The sequence below is a fragment of the Hypanus sabinus genome, chromosome 25 (assembly GCF_030144855.1).
Source record: "Hypanus sabinus isolate sHypSab1 chromosome 25, sHypSab1.hap1, whole genome shotgun sequence".
Lineage (NCBI taxonomy): Eukaryota > Metazoa > Chordata > Chondrichthyes > Myliobatiformes > Dasyatidae > Hypanus > Hypanus sabinus.
The window spans coordinates 48,446,689-48,473,013 of record NC_082730.1 but is presented as its reverse complement, the minus strand read 5'-3'; the positions used below and the strand labels follow the sequence as shown (position 1 = coordinate 48,473,013).

At 41.5% G+C, this 26,325-nt stretch overlaps 1 protein-coding gene across 2 annotated transcripts in view; it reads left to right on the top strand.

Annotated features, from left to right (window-relative positions):
- ilrun (inflammation and lipid regulator with UBA-like and NBR1-like domains) overlaps positions 1–26,325 on the top strand; it is a 103,515-nt gene that overhangs the window by 48,576 nt on the left and 28,614 nt on the right. The gene's annotated exons all lie outside the window — the stretch shown is intronic.

Genomic DNA, 26,325 nt, shown 5'->3' with positions numbered 1-26,325 from the left:
AAAGTAGTTTGTTCTAGCACAAACTAAAACACCAATCATTAAACTCCTGTTATGAGAAACACTGTGATTGCTGCAAGAAATGCTTTTGCTTACTCTAAAACTGTTAAATATTCCCACGTAATTTTATGCAGCTGCAGTCACAATATACTCAGTTGTATACTTGCTAGAAAAAGTTTGTGAACTATTTGCATTTATCTGGTTTTCTGCATTGGTTACTCATAAAATGTGGTCCGATCTTCATCAAAGTCACAATAATAGACAAACACAATCTGCCTAATCTAATAACATACAAAAAGTTGTACTACTTGTGAATACATTTAAACATTAGCAGTCCAGGTTCAAAAAAGTATGAGAAACTTTGGGGTGATGCCTTCTACAAAAGCTATTTGGAGTCAGATGTTCCATGAGATGAGATTGGAGGTGTGGGATGTAGCATTTGTAAAGGCACAAAGTCAGGTTACTGACAGAGCCTGTTCTTTTAAAAAAAACTTGTTTACGTGCACCATGCCTCGATCATTTCAACTTTTGGAGGACCTTAAAAGAAGAATGGCAGAGATGCATGAAACTGGAAAAGGCTACAAAAGCATTTCTAAGGACCTGAGTGTTCATTAGTCCACTGTACGGGAAATTGTCCACAAATGGAGGAAATTCAGTACTGTTGCTTCTCTCCCTAGCAGTGGGCATCCTGCAAAGATCACACCAAGAGCACGACGTGCAATGCTGAAGGAAGTGAATAAGGATCCTTGGTAACAGCAAAAGACCTGCAGAAATATCTAGAACTTGCTGAAATCTCTGTTCGTGTCTACTATAAGAGAAACACTGAACAAGAATGGTGTTCAGGGAAGGAAGAAACCATTGCTCTCCAAAATGAACATTGCACGTCTCAAGTTTGCAGAAATCCATCTGGATGTTACGACAATGCTTCTGGGACAAAGTTCTGTGGACAGATGAGACAAAAGTTGAACATTTTGGCAGAAATACATGACAGCTATGTTTGGAGGAAAAAGGGCACTGCACACCAACACCAAAACCGCATCCCAATTGTGAAGTCTATGGAAGGAGCATCATAGTTTAGGGCTGCTTTGCTGCCTCAGGGCCTGGACAGCTTGGAAGCATTGAGGGAACAGTAAATTCAAAGTTGTATGAAGACATTTGACAGGAGAATGTCAGGGTAGTGGTTTGTCACCTGAAGCTTAATAGAAGTTGGATGATGCAACAAGACAATGATCCAAAACATGAGTAAATCAACAACAGAATGGTTTAAAAAGAAGAAAATTTGTGTTCTGGAATGGTTAAGTCCAGTCCAGACCTCAACCCAACCGAGATGCTGTGGCATGAACTGGAGCAGTTCTGCATGCAGGAATGGTCTAAAATTGCTCCTTGCCATTTTGGAAGTCTGATCAGCAGCCACAGGAAACATTTGATGGAGGTTATTGCTGCTAAAGGAAGCTCGACAAGTTATTAAAAACAAGGATGCACATACTTTTTTGCAACTGTACGTTGTGTTGTCCCATACTGTATTTTTTTTGACATCACAGGTGATTGATGACAATAAGAGATTTGTTGTTAAGTCTTTTTTTCATTAACAGTCTCCACTAAAAGGAAATGTTTTGGATTCAGGTGCCATGCCTTAAATACTTCTATGTGGAGTGTTTCAGGTATTAATTGTGCATCACATTCTCACTTACCTTTTTGGAGACTACAGTTTATTAAATATAGATTTCTCCCGCTATCCGAAGGTAGAGCGTTCCTATGAAACGGTTCGTAAGCCGCAACGTCGTAAAGTGATCAAGCAATTACCGTTTATTAATATGGGAAATATTTGTGAGCATTCCCAGACCCAAAAAGTAACTGACAAAATCATGTCAAGTAACAGTAACAAATAGTAAAAGCAGGAATGATACGATAAATACATGGCCTATATAAAGTAGAAATACTTTTCTGTAATCATTGCAGCTCTGTTTAGCATAGTGAAAATCTCACTATGTAGTGGAAGCAGTCTCAGTGGAAGCACTCTCTCCAGTAATCTTTAACTATGAAGCTGCCAAATCATACCAAATATACATAAAAATACACAGCCTATATAAAGTAGAAATAATGTACGTACAGTTTAGTTTCACTTACCGGAATCAGGCAGAGAGTGAGCACACTGATAATGGTGTGTTAGGCTGAGTCGTCGGAGGTTGGGGTGGTGGGAGGTATAGGAGACTGGGGTGTCATGTCATCGTCGTCTGTTTCCATCAGGGCAGGCAGGTCACTAATGTCTTCTGTATATGCCTGCCTGAAGGTTGAGGTTCGTCGGCTGATGTGGAAGGTTTGAAAAACGACAGTGTGCTTGACTGCTTAGCCTCGCGCATGTTTCTAACATCCAGTTTAAGCACTCTTCGTAAGCTCTCAAACCATTCTGCAAACCTGCCCTAAACCTACGTGCTCTTTCAAAATTAAAGTCGTACTTTTCTGCAGTCATTGCAGCATTGTCAATTGCAGTGAAAATTTCACGCAATTGCTTCACGTTCAGTTCCTGGACGACTTCACTTTCGCTACTGTGTTCAGTTTTGATTGTTATCTTTTCCTCTTGCAATTGCTTCAGTTCTTCATCTGTCAGTTCTTGGTCATGGGATGCCAAAACCTCTTCAACATCATCATCATCAACTTCCACAAAGCCAGCCTCCTTAGCAAAACTCACTATTGCCATATTTATTGTTGATGGTTCGAAGCCTTTAAAATCATTCACAGCTTCAGGACATAGTTTCCTCCAAATGCCATTTCTCATTGAGACTGTTAGTCTATCAAGAGCATCTCCAATGTTGGCGATTGCCAGTTTTATATTGCACTCTTACCAGATCTCGCAAAGGTGCTTCGGACTTGCCCTCTCTGTCAGTGGCACTAACAATAAAATGCATCACATTTTGCGTATAGTAAGCCTTAATTGTGGCTGTTAGGCCTTGGTCACATGGCTGCAGCAACAATGTCGTATTTGGCAGTAAGAACGCAACACAAATGTTACCGCCGTACTCAGTAATGCCAGGTGGATAATCAGCACAATTATCGACAATCACAAGACACCTATTATCGAGGTTATTTTCTGTACAGTATTTTTCAACAAAAGGACAAATGTATCCGCTCATGTACTCAGAAAAGCGCACTTGGGTATTCCAACCACTTGGACGTGAACGGAAGACAACGTGAAGTGTTTTCTTATCAACGCCTTTAAGTGCCCTCGGATTTTCTGAATGGTATACCAGTAGAGGCTTAAGGACAGCATCACCAGTGGTGTTAATAATAGGCATTAGGGTAAACCTGTCCTTCGATGCCTTGTGTCCCTTAGCCTGCTTTTCTTCTATCGAAATAAATGTCTTGCTTGGCAAATTGCAGTTTCGTCACAGTTAAAACACTTGCTTATATGAATAACCACCTTCTGTAATTATTTTCTTCAGTTCTGCTGGGAAGTTTTTGGTGGTTTCAGTATCAACCGAAGCATTCTCTCCAGTAAATGTTAAGCTATGAAGCTGCCCTCGCCTCAGAAACTGATCAAACCACCCATGACTACCTTTAAATGCCACTTTTGCAACACTTCCATCACCATCATCCAGTGCTTTCTGTTTCAACTTATTAAAAAGACTGACTGATTTCTCAAGTATAAGATAACTTAATGGAACACCACGCTTTGTACAACCATCAATCCACTCAAGCAATAGAACTTCTATTTTATCCATTATTGGATGCTGACTAAGAGAGACCACTTTGCTATGAGCAGAGCCAACAGTAACATCGGATTCTTTCTCTCTGTGTATAAATAGTGCGAAAGCTGCACACAGGCAAGTTCAATGTGCTGGCAGTGTCCTTACTTCGTTCACCATGATCGAAACGCTTAATTACGTCCAGTTTTATGCTCAGTGTAACACCCTTACGAGCTCTTTTTGGCTTTTCTGATACCTTAGAACTCATCTTGCTAACAGATGCACAAAATAAGTCGAGATAAAGCACATATGGTCACAGGCATGTGTTTAAGCATGGCTGCAAGAATGCAGTTCCGGGGGAGAAGCCTGGCTGCTTGAGGTGCGTACTGCCTTTTTTCGTAACAGTGAAAAGACCTTCTATTAGTGAAAACAGGTAATTAATGTAGGTCTTTTGTAACAGAGAGGTGTCGTAAAACGAACGTTTGAAAATGGGGGCCACCTGTACTGGACTGCAATTTATTAAATAGTGGAGATCTGAGTCTGTGATTTGGTTAGTTTATTTCAGAAATGTCATAATGTTGGCCTGTGCCTGCAAGGAGGGAAATCAGTTTGTAATTGTATTGAATTCATAAGATTCAGCAGAAAATTTCAGATGCATGACAAAGAAATTACTTGGGGGGGGGGAACTCAGCAGGTCGGGCAACATATGTGGAAAGAGACACAGTCAATGGTTTGGGTCTATGTCAGAACTGAGAAAAGTGAGATAAAGTTCAGAAAAGGAAGAAGGTGGGGTAGGGATATGTAGACAGAAGAGACTGCAGATGTTGGAATCTGGAACAGCAAACAAGATGCTGCAGAAACTCAGTGAGACCGGCAGCATCTCTGGCAGGAAATGGACAGTCAGCATCTGAGGTTGAGACCGTTCATTTGGATTTGATCTGGACAGTACATGTAGAGAAAATTGAATATCTGAATTTGCTTCAGGGACTTGTTTATCTGCATCTTAAGCTTGTCCGTCTGTGTAATGCGTTGTTAATGGGAAGGTAGACTTGTCCATACATAAAGGATAAGAAAAACTGAGGTAGAAGTATGGGAATGCAGCAAAAACTGAGCAAGTCAGGCACCATCTGTGAACAGTGATAGTTATTCTGCCCAGCACAGCAAACTATACATGAGAAAAATTTAATAGGACATAAATACTGCTCGTATTGGCAAGGAGGAGTTTATTATCTGAGTATCCTCCTGATGTTATCAGTATTACAATGTAGAGGGAATTAGAGGCATGAGAGGATTTTGCTAGAATTGATTGCAAAATAAAACTGGTAGGGATGATGGCAGAGCTCAAATTTCTGGAAGCAATTTGGAAGATACAGGATGTATACATCCCAAAGAGGAAGTAGAATTATAAAGGAAAGATAACACAAGTGTGACTAACCGGAGAAGTCAAGGCCAACATAAAAGTCAAGGCCAACATAAAAGTCAAAGAGAGGGTATATAATAAAGATCAGTGAAAAGGTAGAAGATTGGGAAGCTTTTAAAAATCACCAGAAGACAAATTTTAAAAAGTCATTAAGAAGAAAAGATGGAATACGCAAGTAAGCTAGCCAATAACAGAGGATGCCAAAAGTTTCTTCAGATGCATAAAGTCTAAATGCTGTGAGTTTGGTTAATGGACTGTTGGAAAAGGATGCTGGAGAGGTAGTAATTGGGGACAAGGAAATGGTGGATGAACTGAATAAGCATTTTGCATCAGTCTTCACTGTGGAAGATGGTGGAAGTTCCGGGTGTCAGGGGGCATGAAGTGTGTGAAATTACCATTACTAGAGAGAAGAGAAACTGAAAGGTCTGAAGATAAGGCACCTTTATCAGAGTTCTGAAAGAGAAGGCTGAAGAGATCATGAAGGCATTAGTAATTATCTTTCAAGAATCAATAGATTCTGGAATGGTTCTGGCAGACTGGAAAATTGCAAATGTCATTCCACTCTTCAAGAAGGGAGAGAGAGAGAGGCAGAAGAAAGGAAACTATAGCCAGTTAATCTGACCTCAGTGGTTGGGAAGATGTTTGACGTCAGCGGTGGGTAAATTAATGGAAAGTATTCTTAGAGATGGTGTATATAATTATAGACGGTCTGATTAGGAAAAGTCAACATGGATTTGTGCATGGAAGGTCATGTTTGACAAATTCTACTGAATTTTTTGAAGAGGTTACCAGGAAAGTTGACGAAGGTAAAGCAGTGGATGTTGTCTATATGGACTTCAGTAAGGCCTTTGACAAAGTTCCACACGGAAGGTTAGTTAGGAAGGTTCAATCGTCAGGTATTAATACTGAAGTAGTAAAATGGATTCAACAGTGGCTGGATGGGAGCTGCCAGAGAGTAGTGGTGGATAACTGTTTGTCAGGAGGTGACTAGTGGTGTGCCTAAGGGATCTGTACTGGGTCCGATGTTGTTTGTCATATACATTAATGATCTGGATGATTAGTAAGTATGCAGATGATACTAAGATAGGTGGCGTTGTGGATAATGAAGTAGGTTTTCAAAGCTTGCAGAGAGATTTAGGCCAGTTAGAAGAGTGGGCTGAAAAATGGCAGATGGAGTTTAATGCTGATAAGTGTGAGGTGCTACATTTTGGTAGGACTTATCAAAATAGGATATACATGGTAAATGGTAGGGCATTGAGGAATGCAGTAGAACAGAGTGATCTAGGAATAATGGTGCATAGTTCCCTGAAGGTGGAATCTCATGTGGATAGGGTGGTGAAGAAAGCTTTTGGTATGCCTGCCTTTATAAATCAGAGCATTGAATATAGGAGTTGGGATGTAATGTTAAAATTGTACAAGGCATTGGTGAGGCCAAATTTGGAGTATTGTGTATAGTTCTGGTCACCGAATTATAGGAAAGATGTTGACAAAGTAGAGTACAGAGAAGATTTACTAGAATGTTACCTGGGTTTCAGCACTTAAGTTACAGAGAAAGGCTGAACAAGTTAGGTCTTTATTTGGAGCTGTTACGTCCGTAGCCCCCTCCTTTGTGAGAATCTCCTTTGTGACATGGCCATTGTCTCTTGGAGACCAATTTGTGGATTGAGATACTATGCTACGTGAACGCCCTCAGGCAAGTGGGCTGGTTGAGGGAGAGAGTGCACACCCCCAACCTGATTGACATCTACGACCCTGCGAGTCAGGATAAAAGAGGGTCTGTAGGAACAGTCCCTGAGACGCACCAGAAGAAATGTTAAGTGACCACGTAACAGGATGTCATCTGAAGGAGGCCACGTGCGTTCAGTTCCGTTGCTGGAATTGGTGGCTGGAACCACGGAAAACGGCTTTTAGCTAACAACGGGGAACCCACTCCCCTGACTCAACGGATTGACATCATAAAAGACCTGGGCAAGTTTAAACCGCCTCGCTCTTAAACCCAAAAACGCTGCAGCTTGAACGAACTAACAATGACTGTTATCTTTCCATCGGACAATACATTATCCGCTAGACAATGATAGAGCTATTTCTTATTGGTTGTTGTTATTATACCCGCGCTTTAGATTTAGTATTGACGATGTATATTATCTGTATGTTTGCATTAATCTTATTCTTGTGCCCTTTTATCAATAAATGCTTTTAAAAATAGTACCATCAGACTTCAGCGGACCTCTCTATCTTTGCTGGTAAGTGATCCAGTTACGGGATTTCGTAACAGAGCATAGAAAGTTGAGGGGGGTCTTGATAGAAGTATTTAAAATTATGAGGGGGATAGATAGAGTTGACGTGGATAGGCTTTTTCCATTGAGAGTAGGGGAGATTCAAACAAGAGGACGTGAGTTGAGAGTTATGGGGCAAAAGTTTAGGGGTAACGCGAGGGTGGAACTTCTTTACTCAGAGGGTGGTAGCTGTGTGGAACGAGCTTCCGGTAGAAGTGGTAGAGGCAGGTTCGATTTTGTCATTAAAAAAAAATTGGATGGTATGTGGACAGGAAAGGAGGGTTATGGGCCGAGTGCAGGTTGATGGGACTAGGTGGGAGTAAGCGTTCGGCATGGACTAGAAGGGCTGAGATGGCCTGTTTCCATGCTGTAATTGTTATATGGTTATATGATTATTAAGGATGAGGTCTCGGGGTACTAAAAGGTACATGATAAGATAGGGAGTAGTCAGCATGGTTTCCTCTTGAAATCTTGCCTGACAAATCTATTGGAATTTTTTGAAGAACGAACAAGCAGAACAGACAAAGCAGGAATTAGTGGATGTTGTGCACTTGGACTTTCAGAAGGCATTTGACAAGGTGACACACGAGGCTGCTTAGCAAGCGAAGGGCCCATGGTATTGCAGGAGAGATTCTAGCATGGATAAAGCAGTGGCTGATTGGAAGGAGGCAAGCAAAGAGTGGAAATCAAGAGAACCTTTCTTTCCTGGCTGGCTGCCAGAGATGAATGGTGTTCCACAGGGAACTGTGTCGGGACTGATTCTTTTTATGTTATGCGTCAATGATTTGGATGATGGAGTTGAGTCCATGCAACAAAGTTTGTAGATGATATGAAGATAGGTGGATGGGTCTCGTGCCCCACAAATGATTAGGAGACGCATAAGATTCTTCAAGAAGGGTTAAACTTTAATTTGCAAATCAAAGCTGAGACAGTCATTGAGCTAGTCGCTGATTGCCCATCGATCTTTGGACACAGCATTTTTTTATAGCAATATCCTGGTCCAGTTTCACATGTACCACACGTACAGTTCTAATCTACATCTCTTAGCTACCTCTCATTAACACACCATTGTCTTTTACATTCCTAAGATTTCATTCTCTGGCAAATAGCAAGTTTACATTCTTAATTCTTCGTGACTTAATCATGTTCTAATCTCTTAGCTACCTTTCATTAACATTCTTAATATTTCATTCTCCTGCTAAATTGGGTACATGCATAGCAAATAGCAAGTTTCAAAGCTGACTACATCTCTTAGCTACCTTTAACACATTAACACACCATTGTCTTCTACATTCCTAGGATTTCATCTTGGATACATGCACAGCAAACTGACTGCATAGTTTTGGTTACACAGCAAATAATACAACTTTTATACTCCAATATATCCCCCCTTTGAGACCCAGAGGGTCTCAGACAGAGAAAGAAGACTAAGGGTTCGCGCACAAAAGCCCCAATAAACTCAAGCATTTATTCTCAAATCTCGGGTTAAACTATAATTTTCTGCGCCAAGATCTCAAAGTATTCTCTCCCTGTTACCCTGGGCCGCTGAGCCAAAAACCTGTCCCTCTGTACCTGAGACAGGGAAGAATACTCAGAAGCCCTTACAATCTACTCCCACACTGTCGTTTTGCTCTTGTTCATATTGCAGGTGTTGTAGGCTGTAATGATACATTTTCGGTGTTTCTTCACTGAGCTTGCTTCAGTAATTGCCACGAGCATTGGAAATTGTTTGGTTGCAGCATGCACTGCAAGAGATTTGAGACAAGGAAGAAAACAGCACAGCACCAGCGCACAGCTCAACAATACAATACTGACAGTTATTGTCATTTTAGTCAGCCATGCTCCCCATCCTCTGAGTCTACTTTCTAACCAGTCAAATAACTGATGTCCAGACCCTGCATTCTGTTTAACTTCCTTTCTTAGACTTTTCAACTTATAAATTGCCTTAGTAAACGATCCTTCTGGACCAGTGTTATTTGGTATAAAAGTACAGCACTTCTCTCCAAACATCACACAAGCTCCTCCTTTTTCTGCCAACAGCCAGTCCAATGCTTTCAGGGTTCCATTAATTCTCTCTACCATGCCCTGCGACTGATCCAGATCTTTGCTTTATCCTCAGCGCTTGTATTACCAATTTGACCACTTTCTAGATAAAAGCCGAACCATTGTCTGAGCTAACTTCTGTAGGTATTCCAAACCTTGGGATCACTTCATTTGTCAGAAAATTTACCACTGTCTTTGCCCCTTGATCTCTTGAAGGTACCGCCTCCACCCATCTGCTAAATCGATCAATTACTACCAGCATGTATCTTTTCCCTCTCACTGTCTTTATCATATCTACGTAATCGATCACTAGATGTTTAAATGGTCCTTCAGGTACAGGAATGTGACCTATTGGGGTTGTAATTCCTTTCCGAACATTATTCTGTGCGCATACCTCGCACTGTGACAAGACAAAGTCCACTGAAGCCTGTAACTAAGCTGACCAAAAACCATCCTTCTTTATTTTCTTTATCACTACCCCCCCCCCCCCCCGCACAATGGTCAATCCCATGCGCTTCTGAAATCAGAATCGTCAGTAGAGGGGTGGGCGCTACCAAAAAACTGCCTTCCATGCTCCACAAGCCTTCCAGGTTCTGCTTGGCCCCCCTTTTTCTCCACATTGTCTGTTCTGCCAAAGTTGCCGTACCTTGTATTTCAATTAGGTCCTCTACCTCAGGTTCTGGAGTTGGGCTTACCTGGGGGGCAGTGACAGCTGATGTACATCCAGACGCCTTTCTGGCTGCCTCGTCCGCAGCTTGATTTCCCTTTGTTATTACATCATTTCCCTTTTTATGTGCCTGGCATTTTACTATAGCCAATGCTTTAGGTTTCATTATGGCTTTTATTAAGTTTAGAATTTGCTGACAATGTTGTATGGGATCTCCACTACTTTTTTTAAAACCTCTCTGCTTCCACACTGCCCTGAACAAATGGCATACTCCATGGGCATATGCCGAATCAGTATAGATGTCTACTTTCTCACCTTCCATCATTTCACATGCAGCTGTCAGGGCTTTGATTTCCGCTAGTTGGGCGGAACACAGTTGGGGACAGGATTCCATCTGAATAATCATATAGCTCGACTGATCCTGCTGCATTACTGAGAACCCTGCATGATTTCCATCATAGTCCCTATAACAAGAGCCATCTACGAACAGAACCTTTTTATCTGCATCCTCTAGTGTTTCTGACCGTAAATCTGCTCTCAGTTTGGCAAATGACATCATCTTACCTACACAATCATGGGGTTCTCCTTCATAGCCCAAAGGGACAAAATCGGCTATATTACTGGTAGTGCATCTCTGTATAGTTATGTCAGGAAATGTCAATAGCATCTGATACGCTGCTATCCTGGCTGGCGTCAACATAAATTTCCCTCTTTCCAGCAATTCTGCTACTTTGTGGTGTGTGTACAGAGTCACAGGATAGCCCAGGGTTACAGATGATGCCTTTTCATATGCATAATACAGCGCCGCCAATCCCTGATAACAGGGTGGATACCCCTGAGCCACCTCATCTAGTTTTGAACTGTAGTATGCTATCGGCTGCTTTGCTTTTCCTGTGCCTGTCTCTTATGTTTCATCCGTTCAATCCCTTCTTCCATTTCTCTCTGTACCTGTTCCACCTTTATCCTTTCTGCCTGTATCTCCTTCCATATCGCCGCTTTTTCCTTCTCGTATTGTTTTTTCTCCTCCTCATTATCCCAAACTTGTACTTCTCCCTGCATGTTTACTGTCCCCATCAGCAGGGGGCACTGCTTAGGGGTTCCTTCCTCATTATAGGGAGGGGGCTTTTCTGTTTCTTTCGCATCTGGGTACGGAGCCGAAGCCAGCTTCTCACCATACCCTCCTCTCTCTCTAACAGGCTGTTTCTCCAGCACCTTAGTGTCTTCCTCGCTTGTAATCAATATTCTACCTGTCCTCCTCGGCCTTTCTCCCTCCGTTCTGAAGAGTTTTAGCACTTCCATTTCTCGTTCTCTTTTTTTGCCCTCTTTTCTTAGATTTATCTTTTGGTTTGTAATTTTTAATTAGTCCCTCCATTTCTTCGCACAAACTTACATCAAACGTTCCTTCTCTTGGCCACTTTGTGACCAGGTTTTTGGTTCTTTTTTCCCATTTTTCTGAAGTTTTTGTGATCTCATATTTATTTATCGGGAATTTTTTGCTCAGAATCTCTACTGCCATTCCTTTACCTGTCATGTTATTCTCCCTTTTTAAGGTATTTCAGAGATTCACAGTTCGTTTACTGGATAATATTATTTACTCTAATTCTATGCCTAGTCTATCGTCTATCTACCTGCACTTTAAACTAGATATTGGACTGTCCTTGTTTCCTATTCTGTCCTGCCCGTACAGACCTCTATTCAGAGCGGTACCCACAGAACTTGCTCTTTGCACCTCGTCTATTCAGACCCTTATCTCTTAAGGCTGTATCCACGAGTATTTTCTCTATTTTCCTTTCCCTGCCCGTTCAGCCCTTCGTTTCATACGAAGCGGTACCCACAGGGATTTACCAACACCACATGGACTTTTTCTTAACTTAACTTCTTATTAACTTATTTGTACTTACCTTCACTGCAGTGTTCTTGATCAATCCTCTGAGCCTCCTCTGTTAACCCCCAATTCTGCCAGATTCTTTGGACCGTGGAGACACTTCGGCAGTGGTTCCACACTTCTGAGACTCCAAGACCTTCCCAAAGCCAACAGAATTCTTAGTCCAAATTGTTGCAAAAAGCGCTTACCTTTTGTTTGGGTACACCCTTTATTCTGTTAGCCTTGTGGGGGTCCCTGGAGGACTGGGGAGCATCCCCAATCTGCCGTTTCCTTTCCGCGGGTCTCTTTCCGGTCCTGCCGCGATCGCCAATTTTGTCGTGGTTTCTCGTGCCCCACAAATGATTAGGAGACGCATAAGATTCTTCAAGAAGGGTTAAACTTTAATTTGCAACTCAAAGCTGAAACAGTGATTGAGCTGGTCGCTGATTGCCCACCGATCTTTGGACACAGCATTTTTTTATAGCAATCTCACAGCAATTTCACACATATCACAGGTACAGTTCTAATCTACATCTCTTAGCTACCTCTCATTAACACACCATTGTCTTTTACATTCCTAAGATTTCATTCTCTAGCAAATAGCAAGTTTACATTCTTAATACTCAGTGACTTAATCATGTTCTAATCTACATCTCTTAGCTACCTTTCATTAACATTCTTAATATTTCATTCTCCTAAATTGGGTACATGCATAGCAAATAGCAAGTTTCAAAGCTGACTACATCTCTTACCTACCTTTCATTAACACATTAACACACCATTGTCTTCTACATTCCTAGGATTTCATCTTGGATACTTGCACAGCAAACTGACTACATAGTTTTGGTTATCAGCAAATAATGATATGAAGATAGGTGGACGGGCAGGTAGTTTTGAAGAGCAGAGAGGCTACAGAAGTACTTGGACAGATTAGGAGAATGGGCAAAGGAATGGCAGATGGAATACAATGTCAGGAAGTGTATGGTTGTGCACCTTGGTTGAAGGAATGAAAGGGTTGACTGTTTTCTAATGAGAGAAAATATTTAAAAGCACACTGAGCTGCAAAGGGACTTGGGAGTCCTCGTGTAGGATTCCCTAAAGGTTAATTTGAAGGTTGAGTCTGTGGTGAGGAAGGCAAATGTAATGCTAGCATTCATTTACTGTGTATGTAGAAATGCATGTACAGTGAAATGCAAAAGCTTGGGCACCCCTGGTCAAAATTTCTATTACTATGAATAGTTAACTAAGTAGAAGTTGAACTGATCTCCGAAAGTCATAAAGTTAAAGATGAAACATTCTTTTCAACATTTTAAGCAAGCTTAGTGTATTTGTTTTGTACAATTTTAGAGTGGGAAAAAAAAGGAATGGAGTACCAGGCAGAAGTTTGGGCACCCCAAGAGATTTGAGCTCTCAGATAACTTTTACCAAGGTCTCAGCCCATAATTAGCTTGTTAAGGCTATGGCTTGTTCACAGTCATTGTTAGAAAAGGCCAGGTGATGCAAATTTCAAAGCTTTATAAATACCCTGACTCCTCAAACCTTGTCTCAACAATCAGCAGCCTTGGGCTCCTCTAAGCAGCTGCCTAGCACTCTGAAAATTAAAATAAATTATGCCCACAAAGCAGGAGAAGGCTAAAAGAAGATAACAAAGCGTTTTCAGGTAGCCGTTTCCTCAGTTCATAACATCATTCGGAAATGGCAGTTAACAGGAACGGTGCAGATCAAATTGAGGTCTGGAAGACCAAGGAAACTTTCTGAGAGAACTGCTTGTAGGATTGCTAGAAAGACAAATCAAAACCCCTGTTTGACTGCAAAAGACCTGCAGGAAGGTTTAGCAGCCTCTGGAGTGGTGGTGCACTGTTCTACTGTGCAGCGACACCTGCACAAATATGACTTTCATGGAAGAGTCATTAGAAGAAAACCTTTCCTGCGTCCTCAGCACAAAATTCAGCGTCAGAAGTTTGCAAAGGAACATCTAAACAAGCCTGATGCATTTTGGAAAAAAAGTCCTGTGGACTGATGAAGTTAAAATATAACTTTTTGGCTTTTTCCAATGAACAAAGGTATGTTTGGAGCAAAAAGGTGCAGATCAATCATGTTTTGGGCTTGTGTTGCAGCCAGTGGCACAGGGAATGTTTCACTGGTAGAGGGAAGAATTAATTCAATTAAATACCAGCAAATTCTGGAAGCAAAACATCACAACATCTGTTTAAAAAAAACCTGAAGATGAAAAGAGGATGGCTTCTATAACAAGATAATGACCCGAAGCACTCCTCAAAATCCACAGTGGACTACCTCGAGGCGCAAGCTGAAGGTTTTGCCATGGCCCTCAGAGTGCCCCGACCTGAACATCATCGAAAATCTGTGGATAGACCTCAAAAGAGCAGTGCATGCAAGGCGGCCCAAGAGTCTCACAGAACTGGAAGCAGTTTGTAAAGAAGAATGGGTGAAAACCCCCCAAACAAGAATTGAAAGTCTCTTAGCTGACTATAGAAAGCGTTTACAAGCTGTGATACTTGCCAAAGGGGGTGTTACTAAGTACTGACCATATAGGGTGCCCAAACTTTTGCTTCGTGCCCTTTTCCTTTTGTTTTGAGACTGTAAAAGATGGAAATAAAAAAAAGTAATCTTGCTTAAAATATTAAAGAAATGTGTCATCTTTAACTTTATGCCTTTTGGAAATCAGGTTTTTTTTTACCTGCTTTGCTATTCACAGTAACAGCAATTTTGAGCAGGGGTGCCCAAATCTTTATATATTTGTATGTTATTTCTGTGTGTGTGTATGTATGTGCATGTTTATGCATATATGCATAGTTAAGGTAAGTTGCGCAAAAAAAAACTAAAAATAAAATAGTAATTTAGTGTTCAGAAGTTCAATGTTCATTGAGAAATCGAATGGCCAAGGGGAGGAAGCTGTTCCTGAATCGCTGAGTGTGTGCTTTCAGGCTTCTGACCCTCCTTCCTGACAGTGACAATAATAAGGACGCATATCTTGGGTGGTGGGGGTTCTTGATGATGGAAGCTGTTTTTCTGAGATGCCACTCATTGAAGATGTCTTGGATACGATGGAGGCTAGTGCCCATGATGGAGCTGACTAATTTTATAACTGTCCACAACTTACTTTGATCCTGTGCAATAGCCTGCCCATACCAGATGGTGGTGCATCTGGTCAGAATGTTCTCTGTGGTACATCAACTCCTGATGAAATACAGCTGCTGTCCTCGCCTTGTTTATTACTTTGTTACTCTGGATCCTATGCAGCACAAAAACAAACAAAAGAATACAATTAATAATAAAAAACAATAAATATACATATTTAAGATAACATATATACCTTGGTTCTATGACCATAAAATGATGCTAGGCTGTGCACAGAACATTGGACATAAGAGTACTGCACAGAAACAGGCCCTTCGGCTCACAGTGTTAGACCATAAGACAGAGGAGCAGAATTAGGTCATTTGGCCCATTGAGTCTTCTCCACCATTCAATCATGGCTGATCCTTTTTTCCCCCCTCCCCGGTCTTCTCCCTGTAACCTTTGATGCCATGTCCAATCAAGAGCTGATCAAGCTGTGCCTTAAATACACCCAACTACCTGGCCTCCACAGCTGTCTGTGGTAATAAATTCCACAAATTCATCACCCTCTGGCTAAAGAAATTTCTCTGCATCTCTGTTTTAGATGGATGCCCCTCTTGTCCTGGACCCCCACCAATGGAAACATCCTTTCCACATCTACTGTGTGTAGGCATTTCAGTGAGATCCCCCCCTCCTAAATTCCAGCAAGTACAAACTCAGAGTTATCACAAATGTTCCTCATACGATAACCCTTTCATTCCTGGAATCATCTTTTTTAACCTCTTCTGAACTCTCTCCAACATCAGCACATCTTCTCTTGAGGAGCCCAAAACTGTCCACAATACTCAAGGTGTACCCTGTCCAATGCCTCAGCATCACATCTCTGCTCTTGTATTCTAGACCTTAAAATGAATGCTAACATTGCATTTGCCTTCCTCACCATTGACTTTGCCTACAAGTTAACCTTTAGGGTGTTCTGCACAAGGACTCCCAAGCGCCATTGCATCTCAGATGTTGCGCTGAACCAGCTTAAAATGTAAATAATAAAATCCACAGAAACTGATCCTTCTTACCTACACAATGTCCATATCCCTCCATCTTCTTCACATTCATGTATCTATCAAAACATATCTTAAAAACCTCTGATGCAATGTTTCACAGCCTTTTTAATTCAACGTATCCCTGAAGCACACTCATACTTACCAATGTCCCCTTAAAGCACCTTCATACATGCCAATGGCTCTCTTGAGCACAGTATTCTTTCTGGCATCATTAATGTGTAAAAACATGTCTACCATATGCTGTATGAGAAAAATGATTCTGCTTTAAGTTTTCATTTATCTTTAAACCAGCTGGCACAGTACCTGTGCACTGTACAGCAACTTTGATATCAATGTGATCTTTGAGCTTGATGGTTTTTTAGCAAGAGTTGAAATATCTGGTTCAAGTTGTGACAACAAAAGCCTTAGGTCCACACATGTAACAATGCCCAAGCATTTTTTTTTTGTCTGTGATTCACTGCACTGAAAGCCTCTTTCTACAAGATAAGAGGATGGAAATGCGATGAAGAACCGTTTGGTTCTTCTCCAAAGACCGGGAAAATTCATATGGCAGTGCAGCCGCATACCACAAAAGCTAACATTTTTGAAAAGTTCATCATTTTGAATTTTGATAATTCCTTCTTGCAAGCTCTCTTCTTGTATTCTTCTACCATGCAAAGAAATGGGTTAATTATGCAGTCTGGGACTTTCAGATCCTTGAATTGATTCTGAAACTGCAGTCTCCAGTGACTGCAGGTGTAAGCAGTACTCTTGCAAATCACCGTCTGTGAAAGAGAGTGCTATACTTCCTATGCAAGGAAACTGAGAACATTCTTCTCCCAATATTTTGCTCATGTATTTCCAATCTTCAGAGAAAAGTGGATGTGGCACTTTTTGCCTTGATTAAATTAAAATTCTCATTTTGTCATCCAGATTGGCTCGGTATAGTACATCTCCAAGTAGAAGTTCAGTCTTGATTCCCAAGCTCTTGTTGACTTTGAGTAAAAATTCAACTACTGTCAAAAGGGTCAAAGAATTGTTTCAAGCAGCAGCCTGTTGACAGCCAGCACACTTCAGTGTGAAGAAGTGTTCAAACTCTTCATTATTATCTTGGCATTACTGGTAAAATATTCTGCTGATTAATGGATGAGCTATAATTTTGTTGATAGATATTATGAGAGTTGTGCTTAAAAAAAAAAGTCACTGGCTGAGGTTTCTGACTGTGAGATGTTGAGAATGAATTACTCAGTGGATTACAAACAGACTTGAAATTTCATTTTTCATAAATGTTACTAAACCAGCATAGCAGCCTGTCATATGGTGTTCTATTGTTGCACAAGAAATAATGTTCCTGATCAGAATACTTTTATCCTTAAAATACATTTTGGCCTAGCTGTAGATTGATTCTGCATTGATGTTTATGTTTAACTTTTCACAAGAGAATCTCTTCAGAAACATCTCCATTTTTAAGAAACCATACATATGCCATTAGCAATGTCTTGTCGTCTTGCACAGTTGACTCATCCAATTGTATCTCAAGTTCTGATTTTTGTAGCTCTACATCGTTGATGCCCTGTCTTCACTCATTTCATTAAATGATGAGCTACAGAGTTATTACTCAGAGGAAGTGGTTTTAAAATACTGGTATCCATTTTGAGAACAGTTGTGAGCACTTCTGATACAGCAGACATTATTAATCTTTCACCAACTGAGATTTTCCACACTTGGCTATGATTTTGGAAATGTAAGAAGCAATGAGACCATTATCAAGGTTGTTTTTGTTTTTTTTTGGCAAGTGACTCAAGTGTGCAACACTTTTCAAATGCTTCTTTCATCTTCTGGAACTGAGTGATACTAATAAGTAGCCTGCAATGTTCCTGCAATCTTGATGGTTTCATGGCTTCATTAGAATAAGACACATGGGCATCACTGCTCTGATGGGAATGGAGCTCTGGTTTTCCTTTATTCCAGCACCTAATCTTTTTTTTCTGAGAAGTGTCTGCTCTACCAACAGTTGGTTAGGTCTTGTGCTTCAAGTTCGGGTGTTGCTTACCGCCCCTTGATAATGTCTATTACCCCTAATGCCCGTTTAGGACATGTAACCATCCTTGTAGTGCATCACTGATCAAATGTATTTGCCTCTACCAGCATACCAGGCAGCGCATTCTTGGCATCTACAACTCTGAGTTTAAAAAAAAATCTTGCCCCTCTCATCCCCTTTGAATCTACCCCCACCTTCAATTCATGCCCTCTGGTATTAGATATTTCAACAATCTATTCTATCTATGCCTCTCATCTTAAAAACCTCTGGCAGATCTCACCTCAGCCTCTGCTGCTCTGAAGAAAACAACCAGAGTTTCTACATCTTCTCATGATGGTACATGCCCTCTAAACCCGACAGCATCCTGGTAAACCTCTTCTGCACCCTCTCTGAAGCCTCAACATCCTTCAAACAGTGGGGCAACCAGAACCGTATGGAATACTCCAGATATAGCCTAACCACAGTTGCAACTTCTTGACTTTTGATCAAAATGCCTCAACTAATAAAAACAAGCATTGCATTAGCCTTCTTAACCACCCTATCGACCTGTGTAGCCACTTTCAAGAAGCTATGAATGTGGATCCCAAAATCTCTCTTTTCAGCAACATTAAAGACCTTGAATTGACTTTATTTATTACATCTTTCACATACATGAGTAAAAATCTTTATGTTACGTCTCCATCTAAATGTGCAATGTGCAATCAGAGTAATTTATAATAAATAGAACAGTAAATGTAACATAAAATATACTCAAATCAGAACTAGTTAATCAGTCTGATGGCCTGGTGGAAGAAGCTGTCTAAGAGCCTTGTTGGTCCTTGCTTTTATGCTGTGGTACCAATTTCCTGGATGGTAGCAGCTAGAATAGATTGTGGTTGGGGTGACAGGTCCCCAATGATCTTATGGGCCCTTTTCTCACATCTGTCTTTGCAAATATCCTGAATCATGGGAAGTTCACCACTACAGATGCGCTGGGCTGTCCGCACCACTCTTTAGAGTCCTGCGAATTAGGAAGGTACAATGCCCATACCAGGCAGTGTTGTAGCCAGTTAGGATACTCTCAATTGTACCCCTGTGGCAAGTTCTTAGGATTTGGGGGCCCATACCAAACCTTCCTCAACCATCTGAGATGAAAGAGGTGCTGTTGTACCTCACATGAGGTCCTTGGTGATCTGGTTGGTGTGGAACTGAAAGCTGTTTACCCTCTTAACCCCAGATTCATTGATGTTAATAGGGATTATCCCGTCTCCATTCCTCCTGTAATCCACAACCAGCTCCTTTGTTTTTGCGACATTGAAGGAGAGGTTGTTTACTTGACATCACTGTGTCAAAGAGATGACTACTTCCCTGTGAGTCACCTCTTTATTGTTTGAGATGAGGCCAATCAGTGTAGCGTCGGCAAATTTGATTAGCAGATTAGAGCTGTGGGTGGCGATACAGTCATGGGTATACAGGGAGTAAGGGGGGGGGGACTAAGTACAAAGCTCTGAGGGGCTCCTGTAATGAGAGTCAGAGGGGTGGAGTTGAGGGAACCCTAACCTGCTGGCAATCTGACAGGAAGTCCGGGATCCAGCTACATAAGACAGGGTGAAGGCTGAGGTCTTTGAGCTTCTTGTCAAGCCTGGATGAAACTATGGTGTTGAATGCTGAACTGTAGTCCAGGAACAGCATTCTCATATAAGCATCCTACTCCAGATATGTAAGGATGATATGTGGAGCAGTGGCTATTGCGTCGTCTGTTGACCAGTTGTGTCATTAGTTTGGGTGGTAGCAAGCTGCAGATGTAGTCCTTGATTAGCCTTTCAAAGCATTTCTTTATTATTGAGGTGAGTGTGACAGGATGCCAGTCGTTCAGGCATGTTACCTTAGTCTTTTTTGGTACAGGGATAATGGATAATTTGTAGCAGAGGGCACTCTACACTAGGAGAGGGAGAGATTAGAAATGTCTGTAAACACACCTGCCAGTTGTGCTGCGCACATCCTGAGTACCTGCCCTGGGATGCCGTCCAGTCCCGCAGCCTTGCGACTGTCCACTCATTGGAAACATCTGCGTACCTCAGCCTCAGAGGTGACCAGGTTGCAGGTTGTAGTGGTGGCTTTCCTCGGAGGCTCAGAGTCTCGACATTGAACCGAGCATAAAATCGATTCAGCTCATCTGGGAGAGAGGCTGCGATGTTGGCAGCACCACTATATGATATATATGGATGGTATGCAGCCCTCGCCACAAGTCATGTGTGCTATTCATTGTGAATCTAGGCTCAATCTTGTCCTTCTATTGCTTTGTGCAGATCACAAGCTGCTTTTCTTGAGCTCTAGCTGATCGCTGACGATGTAAGCTCTATGTCATGTATTAAGTGCTGCTCACACGGAACTATTAATCCAGGGTTTCTGGTTCAGGAAGACCCTGACTGACTTCTGGGGGACAACATCGTCAACTTCCGCATGAAGCATGTGACTCCATCAGTGAACTCAGAGACACCCTCATCCTGGAAGACATTCCAGTCAACGTCATCGAAGCAGTCCTACAGCATGGAGGCCGATTGGTCGGACCAACAGTGGAAAGTTTTAACTATGGCCACCTCTTGTTTCAGCTTCTGCCTCCATGTCAGCAAAAGCAGGATCGAAGAGTGACATGATTTTCCAGAAGCTGGGTGAAAGATAGCTTTTTAAGCATTGCGGAAGGGAGTGTTAACAGTGGTCAAGTGTCTGATCTCCATGAGTGCTCACCTGGACGTGCTGACAAAACCAGAGAGACTTTTGTCAGCGAGACTTGATTAATGTCACCAGCTACGATGAAGGCAGTGTCTAGGTATGCAGTTACCAGCGTGTTGATAGTCTGGTACAGTTCCTTGAGAGCCAGGTCAGTGTAGGCCTGTGGTGGAATGTACACCGCTGTGTTGATAACAGCCATGAACTCCCTAGGCAGCCAATAGGGTCTGCACAGCAGCACCAGGTATTCCAGGTCTGGGGAACAAAAGGATTTGAGTGCATGCACATTCTGGGGGGGGGGGGGGGTCGCACCAGGCATTGTTGACCATGAAGCATTCCCCTCCTTTATTCTTCCCAAAGAGGATTTTTTTTTGACCTGTCCTGTCCACTCGGAAAATGGAGAACCCAGAGTGCTTGATGACATCCAAAGGTGCAACATCATTTGCCCTACAAAGGTGCAACATCTCACATTTGTCTGAGTTAAAACCCATCTGTTATTTCTCTGCCCATATCTGCAACTGGTCTGAATTGTGGTCTATTCTTTGCTAGATGTCTGCATTAACCACAACTCCACCAATCCTGGTATCATCCACAAACTTACTAACCCACCCGTCTACATTTTCATCCAGGTCATTTATATACTTCACAAGCAGCAGAGGTCCCAGCACAACCTTACCAATTACTGGCCTCCAATTTGAGTAAGTCCCTTCAACCACTACCCTCTGTCTTCTCTGTGCAAACCATTTCTGAATCCAGACACTCATGCATCCTGACCTTCTGGATGAGCCTCCATGATGGACTTTGTCAAATGCCTTACTAAAATCCATGCAGTTAATGTCCACTCTCATACCCTCATCAATCCCTCATGCCACCTTGTCTAAAAAACTCAGTCAAATTGGTACAGCACAGCCTGCCATGCACAAAGCCATGCTGGCTCTCCCTAGTTAGGCCACAGGTTTCAAAATGCTCGTATATCCTATCCATAAGAATTTTCTCCAGCAATTTCTCTCCAACTGATGTGAGACTCACTGGTCTCTCGTTCTAAGGATTTTCTGTTTTTCTCTTGTTCCCTTTTTACACAGAGGTGCAACATTAGCCACTCGCCAGTCTTCTGGGGCCTCGCCTATGCCTGGAGTGGACATGACGATGCTGGTCAAGGCCTCGGCAATCTTGTCTCTTGCCTCCGTCAGTAACCTGGAGTAAATCCTATCAGCCCCTGGGGAGATCCACCTTGGTACTCATTAAGAGACCCACCACTTCCTCTTCCTTAACCTTTCAACGCCCTAATATATTTTTACACTCAGCACTGTGTGTATGTTGGCTGGTGCCAGTGATGCGTTGAGCACTTTTTACTACCTATTCTGGTGCTTTCCTGTCTGCTGCAGTGCAGTTTCCATACCAAGCAATGTTGTAGCTTGTCAGAATGCTCTCTACTACACATCCATAGAATGACGTGAGTATAGATATGTGAAGTGCAGCACTCTTCAGCCTCTTCAAAAGTAGAGCTATTGATGAGTTTTCCTGATTGTGCAGGATGTGTTCTGGGACCAATTTCTGTTCAAGCCCTTGTTTACATGGGAAGGGAAGAAATAAAAGGACAGGTTTTATTCTCATTTGGTTGCATGGGAAAATGCCATTTGAGCAGGGATTGGGAGGCAGGAATGGATGAGTGGACAGGGGAGTGATAAAGGACGTGATGCCTTTGAAATGTGAGGATAATATGTCCACTTGTGGAATCTGTTTAGGGCTGGTGCAAATTATGTTACACTGAATGATTTTATGGAAGGTCATGACAGTATGATGACTCTATTCTTGCTCCAGAAAGAGGAGGAGTAGAGGTGTGGTTAATAGATGAGATCCAATCAAGGGCTTTGCTATGGTGGAAGGGAAACCATGGTTAAGGAATAAGACATTTCAGAGGAACAAATGTGGGATGTTGCATCATTGGAGTTTGGGTATGAGGAATAATTATAATCAAGATAAGCAGTGGGCATTGGTGAGTTTGTGGATACTGATGGTTCTTGAGAGGGAGATAAAATCCAGAGAGGAATGTCAGAGGTAGATTGGGTGAAGGTGGGGGGGGGGGGGGGGGGAGAATGACAGCCAGGTGGACAAAAAAATGAGTACAGCATTTGGGAGGAGCATAATTGGAAGAAGTTATGATTATGAGGACCTTGCAGCTGGGTGAATGCTGTAAGGACTGGTTAGGCCTCTGTAGGCCTAATGTAGGGTGAGCCTCTGTTCATGGTGAAGTTGAAGGGGTTTTGACAAGTGAATTAGAAATTGTCTAAGTAATGGAGGGATTTATGGTGTTACTGTAATTTGTTTTGATTTTGTAATAAAACTTTGGAGGGCAGTAAACCTATTCGTTGTCACTTACTGGACATAGACCTTTCTGACAGGATCCATATTTCTGGCACTGCTTTGGTGTTTTCCCTTTAAATTCGTGGATTTTTTTTAAGCCTACAGCCATTCTCAAGTTCAGTTTTAACTCTTTCATTATTGCCTCTAAGGTGCAAACTCTGTGTAGAACCTTAGAGATATAGCCTTTTCAAGCATGCTTTTGGCAAAATGGAATTGTCATTATATTTAGTAGCTGTAAAGACAAATATTTATTTGCATTGAATGGGTTGATTTTAATTGTTTGAAGGCAGAGATGTTCAGGTAGGGTATTTCATGATTATTTGAAGGCTAACAATTCAATCAAAAAAAGTTATGGCACAGCAGGTCAAGGTCTTGTTATGCAGCTTTGTAGATTGTTTATTCAGATATATTTTTTTAAAAGGCTGTGTAATTCATTTTTAACCAGCTTTTCAGACAATGAGTTCCAAGTCTCCAAGAATCTCTGGGTGTTTGGTGGAGGGTGGGGGAAATGTTCCCCCTGCTCCTTATGGCATTTGTCTTAAAACTTTGTCAGATCCCAGCAAAGGGAACTTCCCTCCATACACCTTGATAGTCATTTATCAGTCTGTATTATGAAGAAACAACTCGTGTTGTTATAATCTTGATTACTAATCCTTCAGTCCTCTCTGCATCCTTCAGAGTTTAATCTGTTCCCTCTCATCAACATTACAGGAAGGATATAATATAGGAGCCATTTGGCCTCAATTTCAGTTGAGGCCAAATTCATATTGATATATTTTCCTGCAGTTGGCCAAAGGCCAGGTGCATATGTAAAAGGTCACAATCTGAACATGTTTCTGTGAACAGGTTGCAGCACTGAAATAAGATCTTGTGAGTCAATGCTGGTCAGCAAAGTTGGTGTCTTTGATGTCTTTAATATGGTTATGATAGTAGGTAGGCCTTTCTGAGATAGAATATGTAATCAAATTGTGGAACTTGTAGGCAAGAGGGGAAGAATTGGGCAAGACAGATGACAGTGTTTGTAAAGGTTTAGCTTAGATGAAGGATCTCAACCTCCAAGCAGCAGGCCAGGCAACATTTCTGGAAAATAGAGTTGATGTTTTGGGCCAAGACCCTTCATCAGGACTGGAGAAGAGGGTTCTAGTAGGAGAGGGCAGAAGTCCATGGAAGAAAGAAAAGGGGAGAAGCACCAAAGGTAGGTGATGGGCAGATAAGGTGAGAGCGAGAAATGGGAATGTGGAATGGTGAAGGGGAGGTGGTGGTGGTGGTGGGGGGGGGGGGGGGAAGGGGAGGGGGAACATTACCAGAAGTTTCAGAAATCGATGCTCATGCCACCAGATTGAAGGTGACTCAGATGGAATATAAGGTGTGGTCTCATCTCAACAGTAGAGGATACAGACTATTAATTTCTTTCTACAGATGCTCCCTGAATTGCTGAGTTCTTTCCAGCTTTTCTTTGCTGAAAGATCTGGTTGCATTCATTATGGGACAAGTGTTTGACAGCAATAGACAGCCAATAATTGAGACATTGAAAAAGAGGTAGAGTTTGGTAGTAGAATAAGCTATCCCAATATCTTCTATCACCAGCAGATAAAGAAGTGCTTTCCTGCTCATATGAGCAAACATAATGCTGAGTAAAACAGAGTTGAAAGTGGTGATTTCCAAGTACAAAAAATGGAATTGAGATGTTGCATTGTAATTTGGGTAAATTTCAGTTAACTAAGGGGTATGACTGCAATTAAGAGCTAAGAAGTTGCTAACTAAATATATTCATACCAGCTTGAATAAAAACAAAGCAGAGTTGGAAACTAATTGGACTGGATGAAAGTTTCAGAAAAAAAACTAGAGCTGATGCTGGAAATATCAATTAAAAGCAGAAAATGCTTGACAATCTGTTCTCAAAGGACTCCTGACCAGAAACATTAATTCTTTTGCACTTCGTACAGATGCTGAAAGGCCAACAGAGAATTCCAAGTGTTTTCTATTTTTATTTAACTTAATTTTTCTGTCAACATTACCATTACAAAATGTAATCTCTATACACATGTCTGGTGAAAAGTGTGCCAATATACATGACATTTTATAATTACACCCTATGTAACAACTGAACACAAAAGCTTCAGAGACAAGAATTGAAAAAATACAATGTGATTTTGCACTGCAAGTGTGGCATAGTGATTTGTAAAGGGAAGTATTAAACAGGACATTGATACACCCAGAAACCAAGGCACAAAAGTTATTAAAACAGATCAGAAATTAAAATGTATAATTAATAAGGCAGTCAGTATTAAGTCTTGTAAAATTATGATTAAACCAAATTATTGTAAGGTTATGAAAGAAGTATAAGATCAAGCTGTGCTTTTAGTTGGTCAGCTGGTCCTAATATGAAATAGTAACAAAATTAGACCATTCAGCCCATTGAGTCTGATCCACCATTTGATCATGGTTGATTCATTTCCCTCTCAACCCAATTCTCCTGCCTTATCCCCAAAACCTTCTATGTCCTGGCTTCTCAAAAATCTTTCGAGCTCTGTCTTCAGTACACCCAGTGACCTGGCCTCCGCAGTGTCTGTAGCAATGAATTCCACAGATTCACCATCCTCTGGCTAAAGATGCTCCTCCTGATCTCTGTTCTAAATGAGCATACCTCTATTCTGAGTTTGTACCCTCTGGTCCTAGACTCCCCAACTTTTTGAACTACCTTTTTCCACATCCAGTTGATATAGGTCTTTCAGTATTCGATATGTTTCCATGAGATCCCTCCCCCATTCTTCTAAATTCCAGTGAGTACAGGCTCACCATCATCAATGACATGCCTTTTCACTCCCAGTATCATTTTCGTGAACCTACTTTGAACCCTCTCCAATGTCAACTCATTCTTTTTTAGATAAGGGCCCAAAATTGCTCTCAATACTCTAACTGAGGCCTCACCAGTGCCTGTTAAAGCAATAGCATTACATCCTTGCTTTTATATTTAATTCCTTTTGAAGTGAATGCTTGCATTACATTTGCCTTCCTCACCACCAACTTAACCAGTAAGTTAACCTTCAGAGAATCCTGCACGAGGACTTAAGTTTTTTTGCACCTTGAATTTAAAAATGTTCTCACCTTTAGAAATGAACCGACCGTTTTATACCTTCTCC